This window comes from Canis lupus, chromosome 5 (assembly GCF_048164855.1).
Source record: "Canis lupus baileyi chromosome 5, mCanLup2.hap1, whole genome shotgun sequence".
NCBI lineage: Eukaryota > Metazoa > Chordata > Mammalia > Carnivora > Canidae > Canis > Canis lupus.
Window position 1 is genome coordinate 6,849,685 of NC_132842.1, and position 19,353 is coordinate 6,869,037.

At 38.2% G+C, this 19,353-nt stretch overlaps 1 long non-coding RNA gene across 2 annotated transcripts in view; it reads right to left on the minus strand.

Annotated features, from left to right (window-relative positions):
- LOC140633183 (uncharacterized) overlaps window positions 1-19,353 on the minus strand; it is an 82,415-nt gene that overhangs the window by 1,314 nt on the left and 61,748 nt on the right. For both annotated transcript variants that reach the window (XR_012030803.1, XR_012030804.1), the window contains exon 2: window positions 12,159-12,278. This is a non-coding gene — a long non-coding RNA (uncharacterized lncRNA). The remainder of the gene's footprint in view (window positions 1-12,158; window positions 12,279-19,353) is intronic.

The following is a 19,353-nucleotide window of genomic DNA, read 5'->3' on the forward strand; positions in this document are numbered from 1 at the left end:
CCAAAGACAGGCGCCAAACCGCTGCGCCACCCAGGGATCCCAGACTTATGGAGTGGCAGGCCTTGTTCTCTCCAGAGTTCTCAGGGAGAAGAGACAGGTCAAATCTAGAAAAGGTGCATGTCATTCCTGTTTGCATTTTCTAAGTCAGAAACCCTAGTTCCACAAACTACCTCCAAACACAAACCACCTCCAAATCTTATTTGCCTGATAAACATAGATTTCTCATTTATATTACTGTCCTATATGAATGGAGCAGGGGGTACTGTGTTCCATGCAGTCAGTCACTCAGGGACTCAAGTCTCCTTTTGTCTAGTGGCTCTGCTGGTACAGACACCCTTATCTGCCACAATGAAGGATAAGATGTTTAGATTAGTATTTTATTTGTGAAATGATTGCTATACATACTCATTCTCATATAATTCAAAATCAGTAGTTATGCAAAAAATATTCCAGTTATTTCAGCCTTGTGATTGTTATGTTTTGGAGTCATGAATGAGAGTTGCCTTAAATGATATCTTTGTGGGTTTAATGGATGGTTTTTCTCTTGCTTTCTGTAAATTTCTACTAAAGAATAGACTTTTCTCCATGGCCCACAGTGTTATGCTAGATTGACTTCATTGCCTTTCTCATTCCATAGGCCTCTTAGGGAACCTTTCCCATCCATTATTCCTGGGACATTATGCTTCCACCTAACAGGGGATCCTAACCTTTAAAAATTCTAGTACTAATTTCCCACTTACATTCACAACACACACACACACACACACACACACACACACACACACCACCCTACCAGACAGAGGAGGGACAGACACCTGATTCAGATGACTGGTCAGTGACTGATCAGATTCTCTTTTTTGAGGATGTGAATTAAGAGACCACAGTCATTTGGGAGCAGGCACTTGAATCTAAAAGGTCAAACTTCATTCTTGTATCTAGTTTGACTTGAATTTCATTCCTATTTAAAAGAGCTCTGTCTAGAATAAAAATCTGATGTGTTCTGGCCCATTGCCTGTGAACTCTTTGGGTTGAGTTCTTTGAAATGCTCCCCTCCTCCCCACTGTGATGGGCGTTCCTATAATACTGATGCCCCACCCCCAAAGTTTTGTACATTGTTTCCTCTGCTCTTTTCTTATTCTTCCTGCATATCTGCCTGGAGAAAATCTTCTCTTCAAGAGTTGGATCACAATACATTTCTCTGACACCCCTTTCTGATTGCTCAGACTCTGTCCTATTCCAGAATTGCTCATACTGTATTGTGTGTATGTGATTATCTGCCATTTCTCACAAAACTACAAGCTTCTGGGGGGAAAGGGACTATCTTTTCTTCTGCATCCTTAGAATCTTCCTCATAGCTGGTATATAAAAGATGTTCAAAAATCTTTGTTGAATAAATTAATGATGTCCCAACATATATTTTATTGACCCATTGGCATTATTATCATGACATACACTAGACTCGGAGGATAAGGATTTTGGCTACTAAACAAAGCAATTGATAACACAGCAATTAGCTGCATGATCAAGTCAGGAGGAGGTCATCTCTTCTAGTGCTTATGAGCCCAAGCACTGGAGTCAGGTGGACTTGGGTTCACATCCCAGCTCAGCACTTACTAACTGCTTCAAAATCTTTGTAAGATATGTTTTCCTAGTCTATAAGATGGGGTTGATAACCTATAGCCATGCTTTGTGGAGTTAGGATGGGAATGGAATGAAACAATATGTATATAACAGCATAGTCCCTGACATGTAGAAAAGCAATACATTTATGCTAAGGTTTATTATCAAGAATCTATTAAGATTCAAGAATCTGGGAATCCAAGAATCTGGGGCACTTGGGTGGCTTAGTTGGTTAAGTGTCCAACTCTTGGTTTCAGCTCAGGTTATATTCTCAGGGTCGTGGGATTGAGCCCTGTGTGGGGCTCCGTACTGGGCATGGAGCCTGCTCAAGATTCTCTCTCCTTCTGCAACTCCCCTCCCACCCCCCCAACCCTGCCAACTTGAGCTCTCTCTCTCTCTCTCTCTAAAAAAAATAACACTTCAATTCTGTAGTACTTCTGTTTTGTCCAAAAGTATTGGACCCATTAGCATATTGTCAATCAAATTTCCCAAGCTTATAAAATCCAGTTGCAGGAAAGGATCTGATTGAACAGTTTAGAAGTCCTAGCCTGAAATTGCCCTAGTCTGGCTAATATCCTTAGTGGCATATGCAGATGATAACTGCATTTGGAAGATGCTATCTTTAATAACTGGCAATAATTTGGCAATACTTTCTGAATTACTCACACAGATATTCCCCCAAAAAAGATAAGCTTAAGTCAGTAATGCTGCCAAGTGTCACTAAGGAAAAAAGGTTTGCAAGGTTGACTCCAACAAAGCTTCATGGGTGATATTTATTAGTGAATTAACGTGCCCAGGCCCTGACCTCAAGTCTAAGAGTGCACAGATTCACTGTTCTCAGGACCTCAGAGATTGGTGCACATGAATTAAAAGGCACATGAGTCTGAGTTGTCACCTGAACTGAACAGCAATTTTTTTATTGTGATAAAATACATAACAAAATTACCATCTTAGCCATTCTTAAGTGTACAGTTCAGTGGTATTAAACACACTCAATGTATTGTGCACCCATCACCACCATCTTTCTCCATAAGTGTTTTAATCTTATAAAACAAACTCTATACCCATGAAACAATAACTCCCCAGCCCCTGGCAACTGCCATTCTTCTTTCTGTCTCTATGACACTTAAAAATAGACTGAAGAATTAATAGACGTTGAGAGTGATTGGGAAGAGAAGGATTGTGGAAGGAAAATAATTCTAAGCAGAGTGAACAAGATGGATAAGGATCTGGGACAGGAAACCCTCAGCCCAGAGGAGGAAGGCAGCCATTGGAGCTGGAATGTACAAGAAGGGAGAAGGATTCAAGTTAAAGATGAAGAGGGAAGCAATGGGCGTTAACATGTTCAAAGCAGACAGGAGGGATGATACAATCTATTTTTAAATGAGTATTTACTACATGGATTAAAGTAGAAGAATGAATGAATGGAGGGAGACTAGGATCTATCATAGTCTTCTAGGTAAAGAAGAGAGTGGCATATACCAGGACTATGGTAGTGAAGACAAAGCGTAGCTGCTGGCTTCAAGAAATATATATATGTAACTATGTAATTTGGTGATGGATTGCAAGGTGATGAAAGGAGAGGAGGAGGGGGATTTCAAGGATGACAACCAAATTGATGATTTTAGCAGCTGGGCAATGGAGATGCCATTTTCTGAGTTGGGGAAATCTAAAGGTGGACCATACTGGGGAGGACAGGTAAAGAGATCAAGAATATAATTTTAGGCCTTTTGCATTTATGACAATCTTGTGATGTTGGAGATAGATAGGTGATGATAGATGATGATGATAGATAAATAGACTTTTACACATGTATTTATGACAATCCTGTGACATCTAGTTGGAGATTGATGATATAGATAGGTAGGTAGATGGATAGATAGATAGATAGATAGATAGATAGATGATAAATAGATAGATAGATAGATAGATAGATAGATAGATAGATAGATAGATAGATAATTTGAGTCAGAGGGGAACCTGGGTTGCTCAGTCTGTTAAGCATCTGACTTGATTTTGGCTCAGGTCGTGATCTCAGAGTTGTGTTGAGCCTAGTGTTGGGCTCTGCACTGCTGGGCATGGAGCCTGCTTTGGAGTCTCTCTCTTGCTGTCCCTTTGTCCCTCTATGAGCTCTATCACTCTCTCTCTCTCTCTCAAAGAAGAAGAAGAAGAAGAAGAAGAAAAGAAAAGAAAAGAAAAAAGAAAGAAAAAAGAAAAGAAAGAAAATAAAAAAAGAAAAAAAAAGAAAGAAAAGAAAAGAAAAAAGAAAAGAAACCTGGGATAGAGCTAGAAATCTGGGAATTCATCAGCATGAATGAATGAGATCACCTTGGGACAAAGTATCCAGTGAGAAGACAATGAAGGTCTTAATGACTCTACTATGTAGAAGTCAGATGGGAGAGCAGGCAGGAGCAAGTAGATGAGAGAATGAGTGCCCTGAGAGGTCAGAAGAAAACCAGGAGGCCAAGGAAATGCAAAACTGAGGCACCCAAGGGAGATGCTTGATGATGGGAATGAAATTCTCACCCCAGCTGGGCTTTCCTCTCCCTTGTTCTGAGCAGGATACAGGTCAACTCCTACCTTGGCTGTCCTGCTCCTGTTTTATATTTGCAGTTCAAACTCTTATGCTGAAATCCTCTTATCTCTCTAGATATGCTAATATCATTGACCAATGTCACAACATTGACATGTGACTTAACCTATTATTACAGCCCATATTAACAGTTTAATCACCAAAGTGAGGGATGCTTTTCAACAGCTCCAGGAATTTTTTTGGTAGGTAAGAAGGCCACTGCTGTTAATAACACAATTAACTCCTAAGAGAGCAATATAACTTCTCTCATTTCCAAGTTCTTAGTAGCCCACAGAAGGTGATTTGTTCATAAACACTGGTTATTCCAAGTAAAAGACAAGCACAGATAAGGGCAAAAAAAAGAGCAAGATATTTTTTTTCTGAAGGATTTGTTTCTTCCTGGCTGAGACCTGTTATGGTGAAAAAAATTTGGCTCTGATAGTAAGTTACATGCCCTTTAGGAAATCACTGTGTCCCTTGACCTTAGTCCCCTCTTCTGTAAAGCGAAGAAACTAAAGTAGGTTTTGTTCAACCCTCCCTCCATTTTTGATGGTCCATCGCTCTAAAAGCATATGACTATTTTCAACTTAGCTTATGTAGAAGTTTGGTCCCTAAACTCATCAGGGCCCATAGAATCACTAGAAGATCCAGAACTGATGATTTTCACCAACACTCACCAGCTCCATCTGCCACTTGACATACTGGAAAGGATATTAAAGCAAAACACTTGCTAGTTTTTAGGTCTTTTTAGATGAAAACTTTACTAATAGTAGTCACTTGAGGTTTTCAACTCCTCTAAGGTCTTCTTTAGTCTAAGGACTTTAAATAAATGATCTTTCTAGGAAACTAGACTGAAAGAAAGCTGGAAAGAAGGGGAGAGCAAAGAGGAGGGAAGGGACAGGGATAGGAAGAGAAAAAAATTTTTTAAGATTTTATTTATCTGAGAGAGATAGGAGAGAGCATGAGCAAGAGGGAGAGGTAGAGGGAGAAGCAGACTCCCTGCTCAGCAGGGAGCCCACTGCGGGACTTGATTCCAGGACCCTGGCATCATGACCTGAGCTGAAGGCAGACACTTAACTAACTGAGCCACCCAGGTGCCCAGGAAGGGAAATTTTAAAAAAGAAATGGAATATGTCCTTTTGACTAGAAAGAGTGGTTCCCATTATAGAAGAACATTCTCTCCAACCATGCCACAGACTCTACGCTTTTAGAACAATGTCTGTGGCCAAAAGATAAGTACATAGAAAAGGAATCTTGTCTTTACAATAAACAATTGATTCATTCATTCCTTGGTGAATGACATCAAAAGTATTAGGAGCATTTTTTTCTTCATAATGTACTTGGTGAGAAATAACTGAAATTAGCAACAGACTAAGTTGATGTTAATTATCCCTGGAAACTGAACATACTGTGTTCACAAGATTGGTGTAAAAAAACCCACGCATATATTAATTTTTAAAATTGTACATGCAGATATGGCCTTTAGAATCACACTTTTTATTCTACAGGATGCTGCCTATATAAAGAATGGTCGGATGAGTAATATATATATTATATATATGTATATATATGTTTTATATATAACTTTTAAATGCCTGAACTTAGGCACTCAAATGAATGTCGTCTATCAAGCAAGGGTATACACTTACCTAAATGTTGTTAGTGATATGGAATATGGATGTGGAATTCTTTTGGAATAAAATATATCTATCCCACCCCCGAACCTCTGCCACCAAGTTTTCCTTTCCTGAGATAGCCAATGTTATCAACTTTTATGTACCTTTCAGAAATATTTTATAAAAACAAAGGAATTTATGTATGCATATGTATACATAAAAATAAACATAACTATATATACACACATATATTATATATACATATATATTCCTTTCATTTTGTTGATTCAAATGAGTGTATGTAATATTTGCCTCTCAGTTAGTGATATTGTAGAGTTCATTTTTATCAATATATACTGTTCCTTATTTCTTTTTGTGGATGTGTGATAGTAAATTGTATGGCTATATATAATATACTTCACAGTGCCCCACTGATGGACATTTAAGATTTCACTTAAGTTGTTTTTAATATTTGTTATTAAAAGCAATGCTACAATTTAATGACTTTAAACATACATCATTTCACACATTTGATTATATTTGTAGGAAATCATTCCCAGGAAAAAAAACAACTAGGTCAAAAGGTATGTGCACTGGTTATTTTATTAAAAACTTTTTTTTTTACTTTGCTGCGTGTGTGTGTGAATAGGTGATGTATATACATGGACCCATGATTTACCCAAATGGGAGTAGGGGAAAGTAAGCCTCCCTATGCTGTTTCCTACAGCCACTGAATCCCCCTTCCCAGAAGCAAACACTGTGACCAGCTTCTTGTGTAAGTTTCCAAATAATATTCTATGCATATATATACCTATAATATAAAAACAATCATGTATATCCATTGCAGAATTACTCTAGTTTGACAGACAATTTCCTTCTGTTACAGTCTGTGGGAATCAGAAGACTCTTGCCAAGAAAGGCATCATAGGTCAGTGTAAGAGTTCAAGTAAGGAATAGATTTTTTATTGTCTTATCATTCTGTATCACCCATACACCAACAACATTGTGGATTTCATCAGGAAAGCAATGGTTCTACTGACCTTCACTATGCCTATGCATACTCTGGATGGAGGAGAGGCCAGGGATACTGAATTTTCCAACCTGGTTCACTGCAACCATCTGAGATCTGCTTTCATCTTCTCAGTAGTAGTGTCTGTTGAGCCTACTGCTCCCTTTGTTTTGTGTTTCTTTTCCGATTGTATTTTCTAACACCAGAGACCTACACATTTGGACTTTAGATTGCAAGCTGCATTCCAAGAACTCCTCCTTAAACACAAATCTGTTCATTTCCATCTCTCCATGCAAACTTCATGGCCCCTGCTTGACTTCTTTTCTCTCATCATATCTTGATAAAAGCAACAAGGAGCAGTTAACCTACCACAATACTCTTCCAATTTCCCTCAAGGGGGCAGTTAAGCGAGTGGTATCTCTTCTATGACAGTTTAAGTGACAAATTTATGGCTTTCTAGTCTGAGCAAGAATATTTCCTATCATTTATATGCCATACAGTACAATCACCAATAATAGAAAGCAGAACTTTCTAAGGCACAGAAAGCTCATCAAGTCTTAACTTTCATAGGATTCTGTTCCAATGATGTGGCTGTATCACCTAAGTGGACACAACAGCCAGAGTTTGCTATTATATGCTCAAGGCCCCCTATTCACTAATAAGGTTAATCAAGACAAAGTTAACTGTCCAAAGTTTCTTGTAAGGGAGGAAAACAACACAACAGAGGGGACTCAGCAGCTGCCTACTTTCCTTTCTATTCCCTGGCCTTTCTGAGGCCAACAAAAAGGACAAACCCTAATCTTGTGCAATTCCCACACATGAACTGTGCTGTTTTGGACTAATGCAGGTTTCTTTTATCTTTACTGGCTTTGAGGAGACATCAAATTTTCTTCTGGATGAGCTCTGTGGCTCTACGTAGCCAGCAGGCTTAGGCTTGAGGCCCAGAGCACCCTGGAGGCCACATGTGGTTTCATCTGGACAAATACTTTCAAACAAATTCCTTGGCTTTTCATCAAAATTTCTGAGATGACAGGCAGTTGCCACCCACGTAGTAATATGATGTACAGCCCTAAACCGAGTGCCTTACAGGGTATGGGTGGTATAAACAAGTGAGACTGGTGAAATTATAACATTATTAATTATAACATTATCTTAGATTTTGGATTGCCAACTTACTATAACATTAAACTACTGTAGTTCTTTTGTAATGCACCCAAAGCTTTAAAAAAAAAATCTCCTTGACACACCCTTTAGAGAATTAAAATACAGTAGTAAAGCCTAAAAGACTCTGCCTAAGTATATTTTATAACATAAAAAGTAAAATAAAGAATGTGCCAAGATTCTAAGTGTTCACAATTTCTAGTTACTCCAGTATGAGCCAAGAAATTGATGACAATTGACCTTGTGCTTTTAAAAATTAAATGAAATGGAGAATTCTAAAAAAGTAAAATGTAAGCCAAGGGCCTTCAGCAGAACATGCTCTTTGTAAAAGATACATTTATTCTATCATCATTTAGTCTTATGTTTCTAGTATTCTCTCAGAAGCTTAAGTATATTTTAAGCAATTACATGGCATTGATTTAGCATCTGGTATTGGGAGATTTTTTTAGACTGAGGTATTTTTCACGGAAATTCAGTTCAGTTCAATTATAATGAGTGTTTAGATTGAAATATGTTTTTAATGATTTATTTATTTGTTTTAGAGAGATAAATCACACAGGTGAGTGGGGGGGAGGGATAGAAGGAGAGCGAGAGAGAGAAAGAGTCTCAAGCAAGCTCCCCACTGAGTGTGGAGCCCAACACGGGACCCTGTCTCAGGACCTTCAGATCATGACCTGAGCCAAAAATCAAGAGTTGGATGTTCAACTGACTGAGCCACCCAGGCACTCCTAGATTGATATTTTATCATTAAGATCCTTTTAATACACACATTGAGACTAATTTTCTTAAAATAGATTTTAAAAACTGTTTTAAATTATTAGATTCTTTTAAAAGTCATTTCAGATTTCATGTGTGCTATATAGTTTATTCAAATGTTTAAGAGAAAACTAAATCTAAAATTATTATATTTGCTAACCAATATTTTTCTTAGGATCTTCTGTGGTATGACCTTTCACCACCCCCTCCACCTCACATATTGAACTTTTGCTTTTCTATTGTGTGTCTTCAAGATCACATTTTCCTTCTTCATCCTTCTCCTATGCCCATGTCTTATTAAACTTAAGATGTCATTGTAGATATATCATTTCAGGTACCATTAAGAAAAAAAAAATCTTAACAAACTGTCACAATCCTTTCTTATCACTTAGAATTTTTTAAAAGATTTTATTATTTATTCATGAGAAACACAGAGAGGCAGTGACATAGGCAGAGGGAGAAGCAGCTCCCCGCAGGGAGTCTGATGCAGAACTCTATCCCAGGACCCTGGGATCATGCCCTGAGCCAAAGACAGACACTCAACCTCTGAGCCACCCAGGCATCTCTCACTTAGAATTTTTATTTTATATGATTTTCAAGCCCTTTTCAACTTAAGATGCAGATTTCTTCATGTATTTTTATGTGAAATAAAAAGATTAAAGTTAAAGTAATCCTAAAATGTCTTTACATTCAGAGCTAGACTCAAACCCAGCTCATTGTGGAGGCATTCATAACTCTAACCCCACTCAAAACTTCCCATTGCCCACAGAACCCTATGTGGTGCTCTGTCACATTTGCTCTCTTTTTCAGAATAAATTCTTATGAACCATGCTGTAAGACTCCTCTTTGATATTGCTTGGCACAGCTTTCCACAAAGAGTTGGGGTGATGCCCTTCTGAGAAATTAGAGCAAAATTAAAAAAAAAAAAAGGAATAGGCACCAAAGTGCCTATTTTGATGGCTTACTGAACAAATCTAGTTTGATCATTGGATGTACAAAAATTTTCCTTATATTATAGTCCTTATCCTCCCCCTCCAACATCAACCTATGAAATCCACAGCCTGTTGGATTTCATTCCCAACTGATGCTCAATTGGTGTAGCTTAGATATTTGTGTGGAAATTTACTAATGTGACTCCCCTTCCATCTAATGGGGAAAAAGTTTTGTTCCTATGGTAACTTTCAGACCAGTGCATACTTACTATACTTCTAAAATATGCAGCCCATCCTTATGGGAATACACATCATCTTGAAAAACTTTTTTCACCCCTTCAATAAGCATTGATTTTTTAAAATTTTCACCTGATTTCTGAATAAAATAAGGCTTTGTTTGTAAGAATTGTTAAGGAAGAGCTTCAGGAAATATGAACCATGGATGAGCCTGACCCCTGGCAGCTGTCATGAAAGAGCAGAGACACAGTCCTCAAGTGATTTCTGGGAACACATGACCAGTCAGTCCATCGCTGTATTTCTCCCAGACTCTTTCTATTTTCCATGCATCATCATGTTTGCTGTATTTGAGATGTTGCTAAGCAAAACGATATAAAAGAGTGTTTTTTTTTCCTAAGGCAATTAAGTTTAGCAAATGCTACTCTAAAATGATGCAGAAGTTCCTTAGAAAAATTTTAGAACTCCTTGGGTAGTGATCTAAGAATGCTCATGATAAGAAAGGATAAATGTAAATAATGAACTAAAATGTCATTCCACAGGATAAAATTTATCAGTTCCAAGGACTTTGTAACTATTGACATCACTTAAGCCACAGTTTTGAAAAATGTTCTCTGAATTTTGCAAACAAAAGGCCCTCCTGATCTTTTTCTTCAAATTCATTGGCCTCTATGAATTTTTCCCTTTAAAAATTATATACTGCAACCTTACTTTAGCAAAAAAAAAAAAAAAGAAAGAAAGAAATAAAGAGAAGAAAATACCAAAATTACAACTTAAGCATTTGTTAGAAAAGTTTGCACTGTGGTCTCCTTTTCATCTTATCTTTCTTTTGTCAAGTTTTCTTCAGAGCTCACTCTCAGAACGAGAGATCTATGGATTCTATAGTTCTGTGATAAACTTTTAGAAGAGGAGTTATAAAGCATGTTCATAGTATCTCAAGCACATAATCCTCATCCTCAGCAAACATGTCCTCTATAGAGTTTAAAATGGTGAATCTTCATGACTAAAGGGGAGGAATGAGCTTACCTAAGGGTTGGCAGCATCCATCTTGCTACTTATATAAAGAAGCCAAAATGCAATGGGTTGGGAGAGTAAAGAGTGAGCGATTACACTTTTGGGTCTCCAAAGGTAGCACTATCTGTGTGCAGGTCAACCCAGAGTAAGATACAGGGTTTCTAGATGATACTATGGGTTTCCAAACAATCTGCCTGTCCTCCTTAACATGCTGCAGTGTCTGAGATTCCACCATCAAGTCTCATCAGGTCCTTTGGAATTAGATTATCCAAATAGGTAGAAGGGCCCCAATTGAAGGAGTCAAAAGGCACATAAGGAAATAGGAGCAGCATAAGGGGCTGAAAAGAAGCCACGGGCATAGAGTGATGCTGTTCAAGGCAGGTCTAGGGGGCAGGACCGTGGGAGGAGCTTGGAGAGCAAAGGATATTATGAAGGACATTAGCTGCTTGAGGACTGAAGGAGTGTGGGCATCTTTAAAAGGAGATTGCTGAAAGACCTAGAAGGTTTTCCTGCTTGCTAAATTTGCCTTGCAAGATAGCAAATTTGTGCAGTCTTGTACCTCATGGGAGGAGGACCTCTACGTGGCTAGGCTTCCACTTTGTTTGCCTTGTTCGTCTGGCCTGGATGAAGATTGTTGTCAGAGAAAAAGGAAACAGAATTCTCTTTCCTCTTGGGCCTGGGAAAACCCCACTCCCTGTATGGGGATCAGAAGGAAGAAGGAATGGTACAGTATAAGATCTTACTTGCCAATAGGCTTTTAAAAAGTCTACCAGGTGATGACATTTTCCACCAACATTTTCCACTCTTTTGGTGTCCCAATGATGATTTTGCTGATAACCAGAAATACTAGAAGCCTAGTTTATGGAACTCTGTTAATATCTTTTTTAAAAAATTATGCATTGCTTTACTACTTCTTTTTATCTTTAGGATGACTAATTTCATCCAGTCTTGGGTGTGTTAAGCCAAAATTATTTGGTCAAAATTAAATATACATATGTATGTATATGTATAAATATACTAAATAATTATATTTTTTACACACCTATGTACATAGAGGTGTCACTACTATCCAAGTAAGGACATAAAGAAAGGTCAGGATCACAGTGAGACTGCTGGAAAGTCTCTTGAAGAATTTTTATTCAAGGATCTAAATACTGAATTACCCAAAAAGTAACACAGTGAGAAATACTAGGGTTTTACTGAATGAGAAAAAAAATACAATCCGTGATTTTTTCCTGCCCTACCTCAGTGGTGAGTATTCAGCTCATTTGGAAGGATATTCTCATTTGTAAGATCCAAAGCCTTTCATCATTTCTGAGCATGACGTCCATTAAAGGCAGGCCAGGTGGTGCCAGCTGCACTTGCTGAAAGAAATCACATGGTTTCATTATGTAGAGTAATGACAGAAGAATGGGTAGTTCAGACCAGCTGGATCCATCTCTGCCACGTTCTCAGTGTGTGTGGGCATACATACACACATGCTCGCACATACACATACTCCAGAAAAAAAAGACTCAGAAGTTCTGAATTTCTGGAGGCAGAAATTCCTGGTGCCTGTGGAATCTGGTATCTTCTGGTCTGGTATGATGAGCAAAGCAGTGGCTCTTGCTCATCGTGGAGACTAAATCTGCTCATTAAATTAAGTAAAAACTAACTAAATTATTATATGACTTATAACATAAGCCATGCATAGCCAATAACATGAGACACAGCTATTGCCACATTTTCTTCTCTGTTACAGTAATAATATCAAATATATACAGTAGTTATAGAGTCTGTATTGTTCTAATTGCTTAACTTAAACTCACTGACTCCTCATAATAATCTTCTGGTGTAAGGATGATTACCACCTTCCTTTACCAATAGGGAAACTGAGGCACGATTAGTTAGGTTATTGTTCAAGATCCCGCCATTAATGGTTGGTACTGGAAGTGTTGATCGAACAGTGTGGGTGTCCATAAATAAAGGCATATATTCGGGCACCTGAAGTACATCTTACAAAGATTTCAATTCATCTCTAGCATCCTTTGTGTACCATATTCCATTCACTTCAAGCCTATCTGTGTGGAGTGACACATTCTAACAGAAAGAGGGAGATTGCATAACGGAAAAGGCGTCCGGGAACCAGGTTGGCAGCATAGGCTGCTCAGTTGACCCTGGAAAGTGACTCAGAGGAAGGTGTTTCTGGTGTCCAGAAAAAGCCTTATGGCACTGAGAGGAAGGATGAAAGGAAACCAGTGAGTGTTATGGTCCCCGAGAGTGTAGGCATTGCTTTCAAATTTAGTAAGAAAGTTGCACATACCAAATATAATGGGGTCTCTCCTTTATTAGCCACATTAGTATTAAGGCCTTTTCATATACTTCATTTAAAACGTTTTTTTCTTTTGAATACAGTTGACACACAACATTATATTAGTTGCAGGTATACAACATAGTGATTCAACTATTCTATACATGATGCTGTGCTCACCACAAGTGTGTAACACCATACAGTGTTATTACAATATCACTGACTACATTACCTATCTTTGTACATATTTCATTTTTCTTCTCCAATTACAAGGGTGACATAAATGCCTATATGGGAAATTCTGTAAAAGTCATGTTCAAGTTTCTTTTTCTATTTTCCAGACCTACCTGGAGGTTTTATTTCATACTCCTTTTGGAGAGTGTTTGAAATTTATTCTGCTGGAGGAAGACTAAATCTGAATATATTCTGTAAACCCTTCATCTGAAGTTCAGATCACTGGGAGATCAGTCATCTTCCAAGTTATATAGTCCCCATTAAATGCAAGAAATGAGACTATGTTTCGGGGGGTTGTGTGGTTGCAGAATTAGTTTCATTATTTTGTATTTGATGTACTCATATATAAAGCCATTAAGTGCAGCAAATTTATGGGCTTGTGGCCTGCCAGTGGCCATGTAGCTCATTAGTGAATGAGGAAGGAGATTAAATCAGTAATGTTCCAGAAGAAAACCCAAAATATAAAAGGTAGGGGGCAGTAGTAAAATTAAAACTTAGTGAGATGGGTCTGAGTACCCCTCAGTGAAAGTATCCTGACAATACACCAGGCACACTCTACAAGGAATCCTTGCTGGTCTGGATGACTTGCAATATTCCTCCTGCCCCAGCTCTAGGAGGTTATTAATTCATTTCACAGAAAACTAAATTTTTTATATGCATAGACATCTAAGCATTTGGACATTTAATGAAACCATTTCAAATAATAAGAAATTAAAATACAGCCCTGTAATTTTTTTGAAGCATGTGAACTTGGTTTTCTAAAAACCCAAGAGATTGTGATGAGCTTTCCGTAGTGCTGGGGCTCAGAATTGGGGCTGAGCAAGTAGGCAAGGGCTGTGGTTCCTGAGGCCTGGTCATGTCCAAGGAACAGACATGGTAGAGAGAAAGGAAAGGGAGGGAGGAAAATTAAAATAACATGAATGATGGTGATCATGATGCTAAAGTAATCATCACACCAATCACATCAGTTAATCATGGAAGTTCTCATTTTTTACAAGAGGAACTGAGTCTCAGGCTCTTGAACCCCAGGGTCACTTAAATTGGCAGAAGCAGGACACAGATTTCAGAGCTATGACTCTTAATTCTCCTGATTGCCTGTGAGATCAGGTGGGCTCACCTATGCAGTGGCTTGCTCAGCCCAGTATGCACAGCTCTCTATAAAAGACAGGTCTAAAAAGGGAAGATCACTTCCGAATTCTGCTGTAAGCCTCATGAATTTAAAATGTCAGTACTTTGGGGGGTGCCTGGGTGGCTCAGTCGGGTAATCATCTGCCTTCAGCTCAGGTCATGATCCCAGGGTCCTGGGATGGAGCCCCTTGTTGGGTCCCCTGCTCAGTGGGGAATCTGCTTCTCTGTCTGCTCCTCCCTTTGCCCGTTTTCTCTTTCTCTCTCCCTCTCTCTCTCCCTCTCTCGCTCTCTTTCTCTGTCAAATAATTAAACGAAATCTTAAAAAAAAAACCAAAATATCAGTACTTTGGGCAGTCTAAAGTATATTGCACATCAGCCTCCTCCAGACTCACCTTTCTTTATATTAAATGGAAAGAATATTAATGAACCTTAGAGGTCTATTAAATATTATAAACTCAATTCCCTATTTTGATGGACCAGGAGAAAATGAAAAATGATTGAGTCATTAAGAAAAAGACAGTGTAAAAAAATAATAAAATAAATAAAATAAAAAGAAAAAAAGAAAAACACAGTGTAGAAGTCAAGTTTGGTTTTGCTTTGTGACCCGAACTTTGTTTTGTTTTTCTATGTTTGAAACATAGTGTTTTCTTTATGTTTGGTTGTATTTCTCTATTCCAGGAAGCATGAAAAAAAGAAAACCTTCCTTCAGACTTTTCTAGTATTATTCCATAGCCAAGAGGACTATTACTGTTTATGGGTCTATTGGCTATTGGCTAAAGTTTCCTTTACCTAAGAGTTGTCACTCTAGGACAGTGATTCTTAACTGGAAATGACTTTGCCCCCAGTCCCTAGGAGGGATATTTGTTAATCTCTAGAGACTTTTATTTTTTTTAATTGAGAGCATGTGCTCACACTTGGGGTGGGGTAGGAGAAGAGGGGCAGAGGAAGAGAGAAAGATCTCAAGCAGCTATGCCCAGCTCCCTATGTGGAGCTTAATCTCATGACCTGAGCTGAAATCAAGAGTCCAGCCTTTAACCAACTGAGCCACCCAGGCATCCTTGGAGATATTTTTAATTACCACAGCTGGCACTACTACTTTGTGTGGGTAAAACTCAGGGGTGCTGCTAAACATCCTGCAATGCACATGACAGCCCTAACAAAGACTGATTCAGCCCCAAATGTCAGTATTGTTCATGCTGAGAAACCCTGATCCAAGACCAGGTAAAATGCATATGAATTTACCCACCTGGGCGCCACTTTTTAGGCCTTCAAACCTAAAGAATCTCAGGATAGTGGAGTTGCCTAGAGCTTTTCGACAGGTGGAGAGGGAACATCTTTCCCACATTCCCTGATAATTTTCCAAGTTCATCGAATGGGCTTAGGTAATTACTTCTACCATCTCCTTTCTCTGTTTTTCTCATTACATAAAAGTAAACTGGCTTTTGAGAATTGCCGCTAGTCTGTTGTACATCGTTTTTCATAGCTTGATTTTAAATCCAGAGTTTCCTTACTTTTTTTTTTTAATAAAGAGCAGAAAATGTGTAAGATTTGGAAAAAAAACTTTTCTAAAATATCCAATCTCTCTAAGAAGAAGAGAAATCATTGGAAATCTATGTTTTAGGTTTTCTGGATTCACACAAAGGGGCTCCTGAATAACCACACAAGTGACAACCTCAGTAACCATCCTCAATATTTATCATTTTTAAAGGTCTGCTACTTTAGGGGCGTCTGCATGGCTCAGATGGTTAGGCGACTGCCTTTGGCTCAGGTCATGATCTCTAGGTCCTGGGATCAAGCCCATGTTGGGCTCCCAGCTCAGTTAGGAGTCTGCTTCTCCCTCTGCCTCTCCTCCTGTTTGTGCTCTCTGTCTCTGTCTCTCTCTCAAATTAATAAATAAAAAATCTAAAAAAAAAAAAAGTCTGCTACCTTAAATAGTGCACTCTAATTGATTAGATAACTGAACCCAAGAAATGTACCCAAAGCAAGAACTTAGAAACACAAGTGAGCCTTAAGACTTAGGGATTTAATTTATTCATGAGAGACATAGAGAGAAAGGCAGAGACATAGGCCGAGGTAGAAGTAGGCACCCTGTGGGAGAGCCTGATGCAGGACTTGGTCACAGAACCCTGGAATCACACCCTGAGCCAAAGGCAAATGCTCAGCCACTGAGCCAGTCAGGCGTCCCAGTCTTAAGACTTAGAAAAAAAAGGGCAGCCCCGGTGGCGCAGCGGTTTAGCGCTGCCTGCAGCCCAGGACGTGATCTAGAGACCCTGGATCGAGTCCCATGTCAGGCTCTCTAAATGGAGCCTGCTTCTCCCTCTGCCTGTGTCTCTGCCTCTCTCTCTCTCTCTCTCTCTCTCTCTCTCTCTCTGCGTCTCTATGAATAAATAAATAAAATCTTAAAAAAAAAAAAAAGTCTTAGAAAAAAATGTTGAAAAAGAAGGCCAAAAAGTCCTGGGTAAAAAAAAAAAAAAAAAAAAAAAGTCGTAACATAAAAGGTAATATGACATGACTATCAAGGTGAAAAGGTAATGAGTACAAAGTCCAGGTATGGCATTCATAATTTTGAAGGCTGTCTATATCACTTAAGCTTTGGCAAAATCCTCAGACCCACAGAGAAGGCTGAGTCACCCATCTCTCATTCCTTTATTCTCTGCAAAGGTGACCTGGGTGTATATTCTGTGGCTAAGTGTGTAGAACATGCTGAGGAAATCTGAGCACAAAAGGCCACTAGGGTCAATTGTAGGATGAGAAAGAATTTATTTCTCAGGTAAGCATTTGGCCTTTACCATACAAACTAGATTTTTCTAGTCTCCAATTCCTTTGAATGGCCTTAATTTAAAGACACATTAAAAGCTTTCATTTCTTTGACTTTTTGGGTTGTTTGCCATTTGTGTGTCTGGTATGAACCAAAGAGAATCTGAAGGTTATTTCTCAAGCTAAGAACGAAGTCAGATAATGTCAATGTTGGCCTGAGCTTTGAGTGCAAGAGGCTCATGACCATTTGGCTGAGCTAAGAAATAGTGGAACATCTGAGGCAAAGTGAGAGCTATAGCTCTGACCACAGTAACCGATTAGCATCTAACATGGCCTACAGAAACAGAAAGCTATTTTGCCAAAGCACCCCTTCTGCATAAAGGGACAACTTTTTGCTATAATATTTTCCCAATTGTACCTTACAGAGACACTGAGAAAAATGTTAAATTATTATAATTTTTTAAAAAATATTTATTTATTCATGAGAGACACAGACTAAGAGAAAGAGGCAGAGACATAGGCAGAGGCAGAAGCAGGCTCCACGCAGGGAGCCTGATGTGAGACTCGATCCTGGATCCTGGGATCATGACCTGAGCTCAAGGCAGGCACCCAACCACCGAGCCACCCAGATGTCCCTAAATTATTATAATTTTTTTAATTAAATAGGTTCCACACCCAACATGGGGCTTGAACTCATGACCCTGAGATCAAGAGTCCTGTGCTCTACTGACTGAGCCAGTCAGGTATCCCTAAGTGATTTCTAAATTTGGTCCATTTATACTTATTCTTTAGATATAAACTATAAATATTGAGATTATTGATGTATTTATATTTGACATAAGCTTATTTGAAGTATATTAATACATTGGGAAGTTAACTTTTATTGTTGTCCTTCCTATTCCAAACATTAAAAGCATAAATCAAATTAATGTTTTACTTTCTAATGTAAAATTTAAAAACATAAAAATAGATGTCTTAATTCAAAGTCCATCATTATTTGTACTATTTAAATAGACTCTTTTCCTGTAGATTTTTTTTTGCTTTATACACACACACACACTTTTATAATTTCAAGGAAAATATGATCACTTACATGAGAACACTTTTATAGGTTATAGGTTTACTGATTCAAAACTCCTCAATGGATCCGTTTATTAATGCAGAAATGCCAACTGGCCAGAAATTCCATTTAAAATTATTCTATTGTAGCCGGTGGCTCAGTCAGTTGTGCATCTGACTCTTGGTTTCGGCTCAGGTTGTGATCCTAGGGTTGTGAGATTGAGCCCCATGTCCAAGTCTGCTTTGTCCCTGTCTCTCTCCTGCTCCTCCTCCCCCCTTCCAGGGTGGGTTCTCTCTCTCTCAAACAAATGAATAAAAATTTTAAAAAACAAGAAAATTATTCTATTTTGATAATAGATTAAATGTGCTGGGTGCTCCTGACTACAATACTCTGAGTACATTATTTTATCTACACCTCACAACAACCTCAACAACTTTAAGAAGTAGGAACTGACATTATCTTCATTAACAGATGCAGAAATTAAGGCAAAGAAGTTAAAAAAAACTTGCCCAAGGTCAGGCAGTAGGTGGTGAAGCCTGATTTTAAAGCCGTTTGCCTGACTTGGAGCCAAACCCCTGAAACAGAGCACCATAAACTTTTCATTAGTCTAGGTACTACTTTATGGACTTCGGCAATAAAAGCACATTATTATAAAGTCATCTTTAGTTAAGAATTAAGCACAAATTCAAACTGACTTTTCTTCAAGTTCCAATTACGAAGCTTTTAACATATGTTAACTAATACCTTTTTCCTCAAACTTTAAATTGCTTTTGCAGTAAAATTTTATTCAATTTCAGTTAAAAATTGTATAAAATTTACTATAATTTTTCCATCCAAGAGAGCCACTAATATTGTAAGCTACGTTTAGCAATATATATCAAGAGCCTTAAAATATTTATACTCCCTTATTTAGGAATTCCATTTCTGGATAATTTATCCTCCATAAATGGTTAAAATGCATGTAAGTGTT